At 38.7% G+C, this 12,541-nt stretch overlaps 1 protein-coding gene across 4 annotated transcripts in view; it reads left to right on the top strand.

Moving 5' to 3' along the window:
• PCGF5 (polycomb group ring finger 5) overlaps positions 1–12,541 on the top strand; it is a 71,289-nt gene that overhangs the window by 10,747 nt on the left and 48,001 nt on the right. For 2 of the 4 annotated variants that reach the window (XM_065843219.2, XM_065843215.2), the window contains exon 2: positions 3,309–3,426. The exons of 1 other annotated variant lie outside the window; for it this stretch is intronic. The gene's annotated coding sequence lies outside the window, so the exon portion shown is untranslated. Of the gene's footprint in view, positions 1–895; positions 940–3,308; positions 3,427–12,541 lie in introns of those variants that run through there. One more of the 4 variants, XM_071811923.1, reaches the window with a different exon arrangement.

Below are 12,541 nucleotides of genomic sequence, written 5' to 3'. Positions count from 1 at the left end.
CAGCATTTTCCAAAGACAGCATCTGCAGCCACATAGTTGAGCAGCAGTTTCCCTGTCGTTGTGCTCCTTGACTCCTGATCTGCACCCTGATATAAGTATTAAAAAGGAAGAGATTAGCTCTGCTTTGACTGTTAGAGGCACAGACATAATGAAGGATAAAGAAGAGGTGACTGTTCTGCAGAGGAGTGAGAAATGCAAGTGTCTTTTGTTTGCAAGTAGCAGAGTTTAAAGGAAGTCAGAAAATCCTCAGGGAGAGTCTGGTCACAGGGAAATGCGGAGATGGATGCTGAGTGATCTGGAGGGGTTCCCTGCTCGGGGGGGTAGGGATCCAACACCAGTAGAGAGCATACTTCCTAAAACTTTTTTTTTTCTTTTTTTTTTTTCCCTTCTCCTTCCTTTCTCTACTATAAGCAAATAGCAGAGAGAACAACAGGCAAAGAACATCTCTTCCCCTCAGTGCTTGCTGGTTTGGTATTGATTCAGTTTGTTCATACATGTGAGGTCTGTTTGGCAGGTACAGAATTCAGACTGCTGACACCTCACGCTGCATGGATTTATACTGACTGAAGTAGGATTCCAGTATCTTGGGCACAGTTAAGTATAGAAATTAGACTGTTCTAATGTAGCTATTTTAAGGCTAAATGGCTAAAATGTTAGGACATTTCTTATTTTAGGCTGTTGGTGTGACCATAATTTATCCATTGTAGTGCTCTTCAATTCTATTCTTAAAAGGCTTTCTTCCCATCAGCCCCTTATTCATTGCATAGTTATAAAGTGTTTGGGGATTTATCAGTAGAAGTTGTCTGCAGCAGAATGTAGAAAGGGTGCAGAGCAATGCAGGAAGACAAAGAATGGTCTCAGGTTAGAAGAGCTGAACGCTGCCTTGGAGGACTGTTTCTGCTCATCATGGATGCGAAATGACTATTTTATGCTGAGCAGGTAATATAGGTCAGGAGTTCACAGGTGGCCATTGATTTTTTTAACATTTGTGAGACACATGTAGCCAAATTTGCTGGTGTTCTGACATCACCAGTACAGCTAAAATGATGTGAAACTGAGCTGTTTACTGTTAAGAGTCCTGAGCATTCTGAAAAGTTGAATCTTAAAACTTACATCAGGTGTATGGAACTAAAGAGTACTTGGGACAGCTTGGACCTAGACTTCTATGTCTCCTGCTTCTGTATCTGTAAATTATGGCTAGCAGTGTTGTCTTGTTGAATAGGTTATGGAAAATATTTTTTTTTTTACTATTTGGGGAGCATTGAAATACTACAGGAATGAGTGGGTATGTGTGTGTATGATATCAAACAGCTAGGGTAAAAATTTTTTAAAAAATAATAACTGCCTTTTATACTAGATTGCTTGGTAGGAAATATATATTAATAGTATTAAAACTGATGTTATAGTTCGTGTCTACAAAGGCACAGATTTTTTTCTTCAACTCTTTTGAAGACTGTAACTTTTACTGGAGTTGTACTAATCTTGGAAGGCCCTATCTAGATATGGAGTTCTGTTGAGTTTGGTTTCATGGAGATGTATGAGAGATTGTTTTTGCCTAAGGTTGTATATTCAGACAAAGAAATGTAATAGACAAATTGGGCTCAGGGAGAGACACTAGTCATACAGGTGTATTTATAATGTACTTGGGCGTGCTGCTTAGAGGTACAAAGGTGCTATTTTATTTCTTAAACTAAACATACATTGGGGACATCTATGTGATTTTAAGCAGATATAAGCTCCTGCTGTTTGTGCTTGAAGAAACTGAGAAGATATGTGCCTGTGGTTAGTGCAATATCAAGACACAGTATATTACCTGTGCCTCAGTGCCATGGTAACACCAGAATACGGTTTCTAGTCAGCTTACAGCACAGACATATCTCACTGCTAGTAGACCCAGCCTGCAACTTTTCTTGTCATTAAAACAAACAAGATTCATTAAACATACTTTACTAAAACAAACAAACTGTTATTTCAGAAGCTGTGACAGTGATCTTATGGATGTGTTCTGATATTTGTGGGAAGAGACAGGCAGAGTTTAGGAAAGAACAAGTGTAACTGTAGAAGAATAAAGAAGCCCACAATTCTTAAAGCTGAACAATGCAGAACCTTCTCTTCTTTCATACCTCAGTGAGTGGGATGTTCCTGATCCTGCTTATTGGAGTGGGTGAGATTTACTTTGTCCACAGCAGTAAACTGCACATTCATTGAAAGTGGTAATTGACAGTTAAATGTTGATTCCTGTGCTTTCCTACCAGTAAGTAAACCATAAACATTGCTGAGCATCCTGTATTGTTGGATGTCTCAGGAGCTTGTGTTGCAGGAGCTCTTTGTAGGCCAGAGTAGATCAGAAAACTTAGTGTGGTATTACTCAGAAAGTGAGTAGTAAAATGTTAGCATTAGTGATTTTGACTAGTCAGTCAGATGTCTGACAGGAGTTGCATCTCATGTCAATTTCGCTGCTAAACTATGCTAACTTTTCTTTTTAATCACTCCTTTCTATGTATCTTGTGGGCTGCACAGGTTTTAAGTAGCGGCTAAAAAACTTGATACTACATGATTGCTCATTTTAACATGTTATCACGAGCAATACTGAGTTGGAAGTCACCAGATCTGCATGCATCAGTGCCTGGACCTATAGCAAATAGGTCACCAAGAGCAGCGATTCCATATAAGCTACAGAGCTAAACAGGCCAAGGAAATCCAACTGCTCACTGTGCAGTTGCTGCTCTTGTCTCACCATGTACCAAAATTAGGCACTGTAGTATACCCAGAAACAGAGCGTAGAGCAGGAGCTCCAGAACTTTTTTGACTGCTACCAACATAAAAATAAATTGTATGATAGTATAGTTACTTTAGCAGATAGTACTTTTTTTTTTTTTTTTGAGGGGGAGGACCATGCACAGATGCAGGAGGAGATGTTTAGGCTGTATGGAGGAAAGGCCATAGATCAGATCTTTGCAGGATACCAGTTCAAAGTAGCTACATAATTAGGAGGTCCCTGCAGGAGTGAACTGCATTAGAATTATCTGCACAAGATATGAGTGAGCTTAACAACTAAGAGTCTTTTTCAAAATTTTCCTGTGAGCAAATAGGTGCTAAATATTTTCAGTTTGGGGGACTGAAGTTGCTGTCTGTGTAAACATATGTTTGCAGTCTTTTGGTTTTTAGGTCTTATTCTTGTGCTCTTCTCTGCAACACTTCTGTTTCTGAGTTAGCGAGGTTCCGTATTCAGGGTTTTATTATTTCATTGTCTCTTTTGTTTTTTTCTTTTTGTTCCTTCCTTTGCATGTTCCTGCTTATCTCACAAGCACAAAGAACTGATTGAAACTCCAGGTAGAAGATAAATTTCAGAATAAGAAGAAACTTGTGTACACTGAAAAGAAATCACAGAAGGATTGTGGAGAAGAATCTGGAGTACAAGTTCTGGTATGAAATTCTAAATATTTTCTTTGGAATTCAGGTGACTGCTCTAGAAGATAAACCTCACTTAGTATAGAGTATAGCATGTAAAATAGTTCCACTGAGCCTGTGCTGGCCAGACAAAGATCACTTCTTACCAGAAAAACTGGGTTTAAATAGGTCCAGACTAGCATAGTTCCTACTCTGTTGTATGTGGTATCTACTCAGATATTTTTCATGCTTTATCCAAATGTTGAAGTGTCATATGTAAGAAAACGTGTTTATATGAAAAGCAGCCACAAAGTCAGGACAACTTTCTAGTACTAGGGTTTTTTTGCTACTTAACAGTATGTTTTGAGTATTTTTTTTTCTTCCTTATAATATCAGAAGGAAAACCATATGTAAATACTTCAGATGCATTCTTCCATTTCCACAATGTGAAGTCAAAAGGCAATTCATTTTCTTACTACCGAGGATGCTGAAATCTTTCACACATTTAAAAAACACTGTATCAGTATTCACCCAGAGAATACTTTGGTCTATTTCTGACTGCATATTTCCACTGATGGTACTGGCAAACATTTCTGCTAATTTAAGGAGCCACAATTTGAATCCTTTATACTTATTGTGGAAATCTGAATTTAGACCTCTGAATTTGCACAAAGCAAGCAAGAAAAGGTTTTTCCCTTGAAATCAGATTATGTTTAAAACCCAAGAAAGCTTATTAAAATTTGGAAAACATGAACTGCTTTTTTAATGTCTGTAGCATTAAATTTGCTTTTTTTTTGTCTAGTAGTTATTTCCAGAATTTGGCTATGTAAAAGCTCATCGGGCTAAAACCAGGTATACTTGCATTACAAGTTGACTGGCTGGAATCAGTCACCTAATCCAACAGAAATAGCTTAATTATTTTTAGTCTTTTATAGATGGACTTACTGGTACAATCTCAAAAGTTTTCTCTTTATAAGTTCAGTCAGAAGAATGGAAAGTTGCCCCATATGTTTTCTAGGCCCATATCCTAGGTGCTGTTATATAGAAACACCAATTTAGTGCCCACTGAACTGAAACTGAAGTTATGATTTCACTGTCGCTAAGTACCAACTTTGGCTGGTATAAAATGCTGCAGGTAGAAGTTCGTTAGTTCTGTGTTCAGGGTGACCAGAAGAAAGGACAGGGACCAGAGAGAGGAGAAACTCATTACAAAAGTATTCTAACTAGGTAACACAAAACCTCGAATAAGGACCAGTGCATCAACAGAAATGAAATGGAAATAAAATCTGGCAATATTCTTAAGGTAATATAATCATTATTTCCCTACAATAGACATTTGATTAAAATGTTGGACTAGAGTACAGCTTAAGTGTGAATCGAAAAAGCATCACAAAGGAGAAGGAAGCCAAAAAATGCATATGGGGAGGGCTGGGCATTCGTATCCTACAGAAATAAGTGTGCGGTGTTTAGGTGTTCATGAGGGAAATAGCAGAAAACAACCCAGGGGGCTAATTCTAAAATCAATATATTCCATGTAAATGTAATTAAGCTCCCCGACATAAGATGAGTTCAAATAGAAGTCTCATACATTTCCATGGGCATATTCCAGAGCCCTCGAAGATCTGAGATAATAAAATGGAAGGACACGATAAATAGCAAAAGAGAAATCACAACGTAGAAACTGTTTGTAGGTTCTATTTCCATAGTGCCTTATTCTTCACTTCGAAAGCACAGACTTCTGAAAGAGTTTTGAAGGGTCATGGTATCATCAGCTACCAGTGTCAAGGGGAGACAAAAGAATGAAGGTAGTCTTGGATGAATGGGCAAAGGGAATATCAAGCAGTTGTGAAATTACATTGCTCTGGTTTTGTTAATGCTGTGATCACTACTCTAATACTGAACTTGGTTCTGGTAATTACACTTCAAGGAGGATGCAGATAAATTGAAAAGGGAAGACCTAAAAGAAGGATACAGGACTTGGGACACATGCTTTATCATGAAAGACCAGAGACACAGCTTAGTAAAAGTAAAGCTAACGTGGCACTTCCAGCCAGTAATCAAGCCATCTCTTAGTATTATTTTTGGTAAACTAGATGGAAACATTTGAGATAAAGTAACTGATATTCAAAACCAGATTCTTCAGTCTTAAAGATTAAAAGAAAATCAAATTACTGTTGCTTAGCAAATGAGGTAATAAAAACCAGACTAATTCAAACCACAATTAAGGATTTACTATTATTCTTATTATTTTACTAATTGGAACTACTAATAATTGTGGTAGATTCCTTGGCGCTGGTAATTTTGAAAATTAAGAAGGATGATTTAGTCCAAGTAATCTGTTGAACTTCAGGTGGGAATTAGTGCAAATACATCCTATGGTTTGTGGTGTGTGGGGTTTTTTGTTTGCTTTTAGTGCAGCTCAGGCTAGATGATCACTGTGGTCTTTTTTGACTTATTATGTATTACAGTAAAGGTTGTGCAGTCAGTCTTTACTGTAAGATTTGGATTTTTCATTATGCCCAGCTGTGGCAGAGAATGTTCTGCATGCAATTACCTGAAATTCTCCAGAATTCAGCTTGCTAATTCAGTAAAAGCGGAAGAGGAGGCCTGTATATCAAGGAAGTAAGATGTATTAGACAGATGAGGTGGTTTCAAGTGTGGTTTGTCAGCACTTTATAAAGGTATGACAGGGTCCCTTGTGAAATACCTGGCTATTTAAATTTTAAGTGACCTTGTAGCTTCTTTTGTGGTCGGTAGTATTCAAAATGTGTATGGGAAGTAAAGCAACAGCTAGCCACGTAGCTCTGCAAAAGATAGCCCTTGGGTACAAGGGAGAGCTATGTACTGTACTTGCATAACATCTTGGTCTTAAAGTAGGTTAGATATCTGCTTAGTTTTCTGTAAAAATACCGTTCCCTATTTGTTCTGTATTAAACCCTTCTCCATTTATCTTTTTATGTTCTTTAATAATAAACATAGAAAAGATGTGTTCTTTTAACAACTGATAAAAGCAAACTAGCTAAAGTGAAGAACGGTCCAAGATCAGTGTTCCAGAAGAGTTCTTTCTGAAAGAAGAATGCTAGACTTGAGTATATGTCTCATATTTATTTTGCAAGTAATAAGGTTAGAGAAAATAAATATTGTGTGAAAGTGTATGCCTTAGCTTCCATAAGGTAACAAAAGGGTGTATGTTGTGTAAGTAGAAGTAACAGATGCTTAGGAATCCTAAATTCTCAGGATTCCAATCTTTCAGGCTTCTTCTCTTCATTTTGGCAGATTTTTTCATACCACTGCTAGAAAATGAATATTTTGTTAAATTTGATAAACATCTTTGTCAATAACCACATTCTTTAAGTCATCTTTGTACTATATTCCAGTGGTGTGCAAGAACAAGCTTTGCCTCAGATGTACAGTAATCTTTAAGCCCCTGTAAGAGATACTCAGTTTAAGAACTAGATTTATACTAGTTCTGCCTTACATAGCATTTTTCATATGTGTGACTGTGATGCAGTGTTTAAGAGTTGAAAGCTACAGGTTGAAATTCCCCTGAAGTCAATAGGGAAAATTACTTGCAACAACTTTTAACATATAGCCTGTACATTTTTGTTTCTATTTTATCCTTAAGATTTCTGTATGAAAATCTACTGCTAAGAGGTTTTTTTATTTTTGATGTAATACAGCATTTTCATGCTCAGAGAGAGGCCATTAAGAATATTCAGTAATACAAATGGTGCTTTACTATGAATGCAGTAAAAGTAAGAAGTATCCATGAGATGGCACTCAAAAATACTATCATTTGTATCTAGTAAATTACCATTTTAAAAAAAAAAGTTAATATCTTGATATAAATATGTATCTGTTATGAGATAATGTCATTATTCTATTTGGCTTCTTACACAGTTTATTGCCATATAAATGAAACCTTTCCCAGCAGTGTGTTAAACAATATGCGTAACATCTGTCACATGTTTTTAACACATCCTCTCCCTCCTTAAACTCCCCTCTTTTCCATTTTTATGGCTGAGCATGACATTATGTGGCATGGAATATCAATTTGGTTAGTTCAGGTCATCTGTCTGGTTGTGTCCTCTTGCAACATATTGGGTATCCCTTAATTTTCATTATGGTGGGTAATGAGAAAGAGAGAAGGCCTTGATGCTGTGCAAACACTGTTCAGCAATAGCCAGGACATTAGTCTGTTACCAGCATTGTTCTGGTCACAAATCTAACACACAGAGCCATATGAGCTGCTATGGAGAAAGTTAACTCTAGCCTAGTCAAGCCCAGTACAGTTATTTAGCAGGATGACCTAGGAAGAATTTGAGACTTCAACTATAAAAAGCACTAGATAGCATCTCAATAACAAAATATTTGTCAGGAACGAAGTAGACAGTCTGTTACAGATAACCTTAGTGCTTTTGAACACATCGTTTCTATGATGTGGGCATGATGAATATTCCTAACACTGACAAAGAAATCCACACATCAAAGATATTCAGAGTGTATATTTAAGCAGAGTGTCCAACTGAAGTTGTTCAAAATTTGATTGAATTAAAAACTAAGAATTTAGGTTTGTCTTGGACACAGATTTCTACTTAGCTCAGTAAGTGCTCTGTTTCATTCCTTTTACTGCAGAAAACAGACCACTTCTACAGTTCTGTGCATTGCATAATGTTCAACTTTCTCAAACGAGTGTTTATTTTCTTGTGCAGGAGTCTTTTGGATGTTTTGCCTAAATGTCTTATGTTTCCACCCACTCCTGTCTAACATAATGCATTTCTTTTATAGAGAAATTGAGATCTGAAAGATCACATTTGGCATTAGTCTCTAGTGAAACTGAAATTTTGCTGGAATCTATTGAGCAAAAAGGTTGCTGTTATTTTTGTTGACATGGAGTCTGTAGGGATGTAAGCAGTCTAGCATTCCTCATGTGGGCAGTTTCCGTAACAATGTTTGAATATTGCATTAAAACCTTATTCTTTCTGTATCTCTGCTAACATGTCATTAGTGACATGAGTCACTGACTCCACTGTGAAGTAAAGAGTTTGCTTGAATGCTTATGAAATGTCAAACTACTTCAGACAGAGTAGAAGGTACTTACAGTGTCTAACCATTCTGGATTTGGGAGGTGTGAGGAAGGGACTAGAAAAAATAATGAAATTTGGCATTTTTATATGAGCAGTTTCTGCCTGTGCAGTGGTCATCACGACCTAACCAAAGATAACGAAACATCCATGGGATTATAATGCAATCTTTGTGGCTTCACAATGTAGTGCTGGAATTTCTCACATAGGAATGCTTACAGGAGTTAGGATGAGTGACACTTTGTTCTCCCATTTATCAATGCACTGGGGACACCAACAGTATCCCTTATTTGACATCTTCCCTCCTAGTTATTGGGAGACTGCAGTACTTGTGCATGTGTGGAATTAAGAGTAGTTTACAAGTACACTTCTAACCATGCTGCAAAGAAGGGGTAGAGCAGTGGATGTTGTCTACCTTGACTTCAACAAGGCTTTTGACACTGTCCCTCACAAACTCCTCATAAGCTCAAGAAGTGCAGGCTGGATGAATGCATGGTGAGATGGATCATGAACTGACTGGATGGCAGAGCTCAGAGGGTTGTGATCAATGGTGCAGAGTCTGATTGGAGGCCTGTAGTTAGTGAGGTTCCCCAGGGGTCAGTGCTTGGTCCAGTCCTGTCCAGCCTTTTCATCAGTGACCTGGATGATGAGACTGAGTGCACCCTCAGCAAGTTTGTTGATAATACCAACCTGGGAGGAAGGGCTGACACACCAGAAGGCTGTGCTGCCATCCACTGAGACCTGGACAGGCTAGAGGACTGGGCAGAGAAGAATCTGATGAAGTTTAACAAGGGCAAGTGTAGGGTCCTGTACCTGGGGAGGACCGGGCACTGATACAGGTTAGAGGTAGACCTGCTGGAAAGTAGCACTGCAGAGAAGGGCTTGGGAGTTCTGGTCCACAACAGGTTCACCATGAGTCAGGGGAAAGGGACCTGGGGGTCCTGGTGGACAGCAGGATGACCATGAGCCAGCACTGTGCCCTGGTGGCCAAGGAAGCCGATGGCATCCTGGGCTGTATTAGAAGGGATGTGGTGTTCCTGCTCTGGCAGGGGGATTGGACTAGATGATCTTTCAAGGTCCCTTCCAATCCCTAACATTCTGTGATTCTGTGAACAATGTGCCCTTGTGGCCAAGAAGCCCAACATTATCCTGGGGTGCATTAAGAAGAGTGTGACCAGCAGGTTGAGGGAGGTTGTCCTGCCCTACTACTATGCCCTGGTGAGGCTGCATCTGGAGTACTGCATCCAGTTCTGGGCTCCCCAGTTTAAGAAGAGTAAGGAACTGCTGGAGGGAGTCCAGCGGTGGGCCACAAAGATGATTGTGAGCGTAGAGCACCTTTCTTATGAAGAGAGACTGAGAGAGCTGAGTCTGTTCATCCTGGAGAAGAGAAAGCTGAGAGGGGATCTCATCAATGTTTATAAATATCTCAAGGATGGGTGTCCATAGGATGGGACCAGACTCCTTTCAGTGGTGCCCAGTGATAGGATGAGGGGCAATGGGCACAGACTGAAGCACGGGAGGTTCCATCTGAATATGAGGAGAAACTTCTTTACTCTGAGGGTGCCAGAACACTGGAACAGGCTGCCCAGAGAGGCTGTGGAGTCTTCTTCTCTGAAGACATCCAAAACCCGCCTGGACACATTCCTGTGCAATCTACTCTAGGTGAACCTGCTTTAGCAGGTGGGTTGGACTAGATGATCTCCAGAGGTCCCTTCCAAGCCTAACCATTCTGTGATTCTGTGAATGCAGTGATGGAGATGTTCTCTTTAAATGTCACTGCAGAATATAATATGTGTGTGTGCTTGAATCTGTAATAACATTATTTTATTTGCAACCAAAAATACTTTCAGTTAATTACAAATACAAAGTGAGACAGTATTTCTGTTTCAGTGATTGTTCATATTAACTGCTGCTTTGGAAATGAGCATAACTGCATTTTTATTTCCTTTTTAATAATGAATGTGTAGCTGTAAAACACTCTATCAGTACTAGATGTGTATTAACCAACAACCTCTTCATCACAGCAGAGGTAAAAGTACATTTAATTACATCATAGAGACATAAAAATAACTTGTTTCAGGAAGTCATGGAGTTATCATCTGAAACTAGGCTGTGGAAACAGTGATATTCACATTCATGAGATGTTTGTTAATATGAAAAGGAAAGATGAGTTGATGTGTCTAGTTCTTTGTCATCTTAAGTGGTCATTTACTCTTGCTTAAAACTGAATGCAAAAATGCAATTGACACACAACGTCCTGTTTCAGTCCCGTTTTGCAAGTGTGTAAAATTACATATCTATAAATACACAGACACATACTATATAAGGTATGAAATTCTGAAGAATCGAGCTTTTTATCTTCAAGCATTTTAGTTTGCAAAATGTTATACTTGCCTCCATATGCTGAAAATATGAGACTTACCTTTTAATTCCTTATCAGTCTTGTTCTAAAACTAACTGCAGATATCTTGATTATTTTCAGGAGCTAGTATCACCAGCAATATGAGGTAGTATGTAGGTTAAGTGTTTAATATGGCAATTTTTTTCAAAATAAAATCTCTCACCTCAGATATTAGGTGTCTGGTTTAAATGCATGTCAAATGAACATTCAGATGAAGAATAAAGTTGTGATTAACACATTATATTGGAATTTGAGAGCTGGAAGTTTAATTCCTAGGCAGTCATGTCTCTCTGTGTTACTGACATCAGAAATTTATTAGGAAACCAGCTAGAAATATTTTACTCTTTGTGTAAAACATGCTCAGTAATGTATTCTTTTCTTCACACACTTTAGCTTGGAGGCTTCTCAGACCAGATGGACTCTCAAAGGGTGTGTTTCCAGTGCAGCTGAAGGTGTGTTAGCTGAATTGGATATATTTGTACTAAGTGTAATCTAGTCAGCTTTATTAAATAGCAATCAAAATAGAGTCAGGTGTTTCAGTAAATGGGACCCAGCTTGCCCTGGACCCTTGTGTGGCTAGGTTATGCTGTTGTATATTCTATATGTTCACTTCTATAATTACTGGAGTCAGCTACATTAAAAGTAGATCTGCTTTTCTCTTTCAAAAAATGTATTGTGATCAGCTTTTGTTTTAGTTCTTAACTAAATTCAACCTTTAGATTTTCTTCTGATTTGTTCTCCTGTAGAAGCAAGCTTTTTCTGTGTCAAGTTTTTAGACATGTCGCAGAGAAATGGGAATGGACATAGAGCTGCTGTGTAATACAAAGATACTGGTTTGTAATGATCTTTAGGAAAACCCAGTAGCATTTGTTTAGTTTACACTGTGGTGCTCACAACAATGGATCCCGTAGGACAATGAAGACAAGGAGGCGACAGAGCAATTGCATGCTTGAGTGTATCCCTGGTATACATGCTGCACACTTCCCAGGGATCAATGTCATGGCTGTGAGACAAGAGCCCAGCATTCACCATGGCATACACCTCTGCTACAGTTCAGATTTAACTGGAATTACTAACGCTTTCAGTTCACAGGTAGCCTAGAACTGCATGTAGTGAGCATATTCCAAATGTATCGAGTAATTCTGGTTAGTATTTCACAGAATCCCAGAATCACTGAGGTTGGAAAGGATCTCTGGAGATCACTTTGTCCACTGCCTCTGCTGAAAGCAAGGTTGACTAGAGCAGATTGCTCAGGACCTTATCTGGTTGGGTTTTGAAAATCTCTGAGTGTGAAGACTTTGCAACTGCTCTGGGCAAACAATTCCAGTGTTCAACTAACTTTACAGTAAAAACCTTTTTTTTTTTCTGATGTTTAAATGTTTCCTGCATTTCAATACGTGTTCATTGCCTCTTGTCCTTTCACTGGGTGCCGAGAAGACTCTTGCTCAGTGTTCTTTACGCCTCCCTCCATTCTCCATCAAGAATGTATGGACAATGATCAAGATCTCCCCTAAGCCTTCTTTCCTGCAGGCCAAACACTCCCAACTCTCAGTCTGTCCTCATGTGATAGATGTGCCAATCCCCAAGTCATCTTTGTGGCCCTTCACTAGACTTGCTCCAATATGTCCATGTCTCTTTTACTGGGGAATCCATAATTAGACACAGC

This window comes from Patagioenas fasciata, chromosome 8 (genome assembly GCF_037038585.1).
Source record: "Patagioenas fasciata isolate bPatFas1 chromosome 8, bPatFas1.hap1, whole genome shotgun sequence".
In the NCBI taxonomy this organism is placed as follows: Eukaryota; Metazoa; Chordata; class Aves; order Columbiformes; family Columbidae; genus Patagioenas; species Patagioenas fasciata.
Note: the sequence above shows the minus strand (reverse complement) of the source record. Positions and strands in the feature narration are given on the sequence as shown.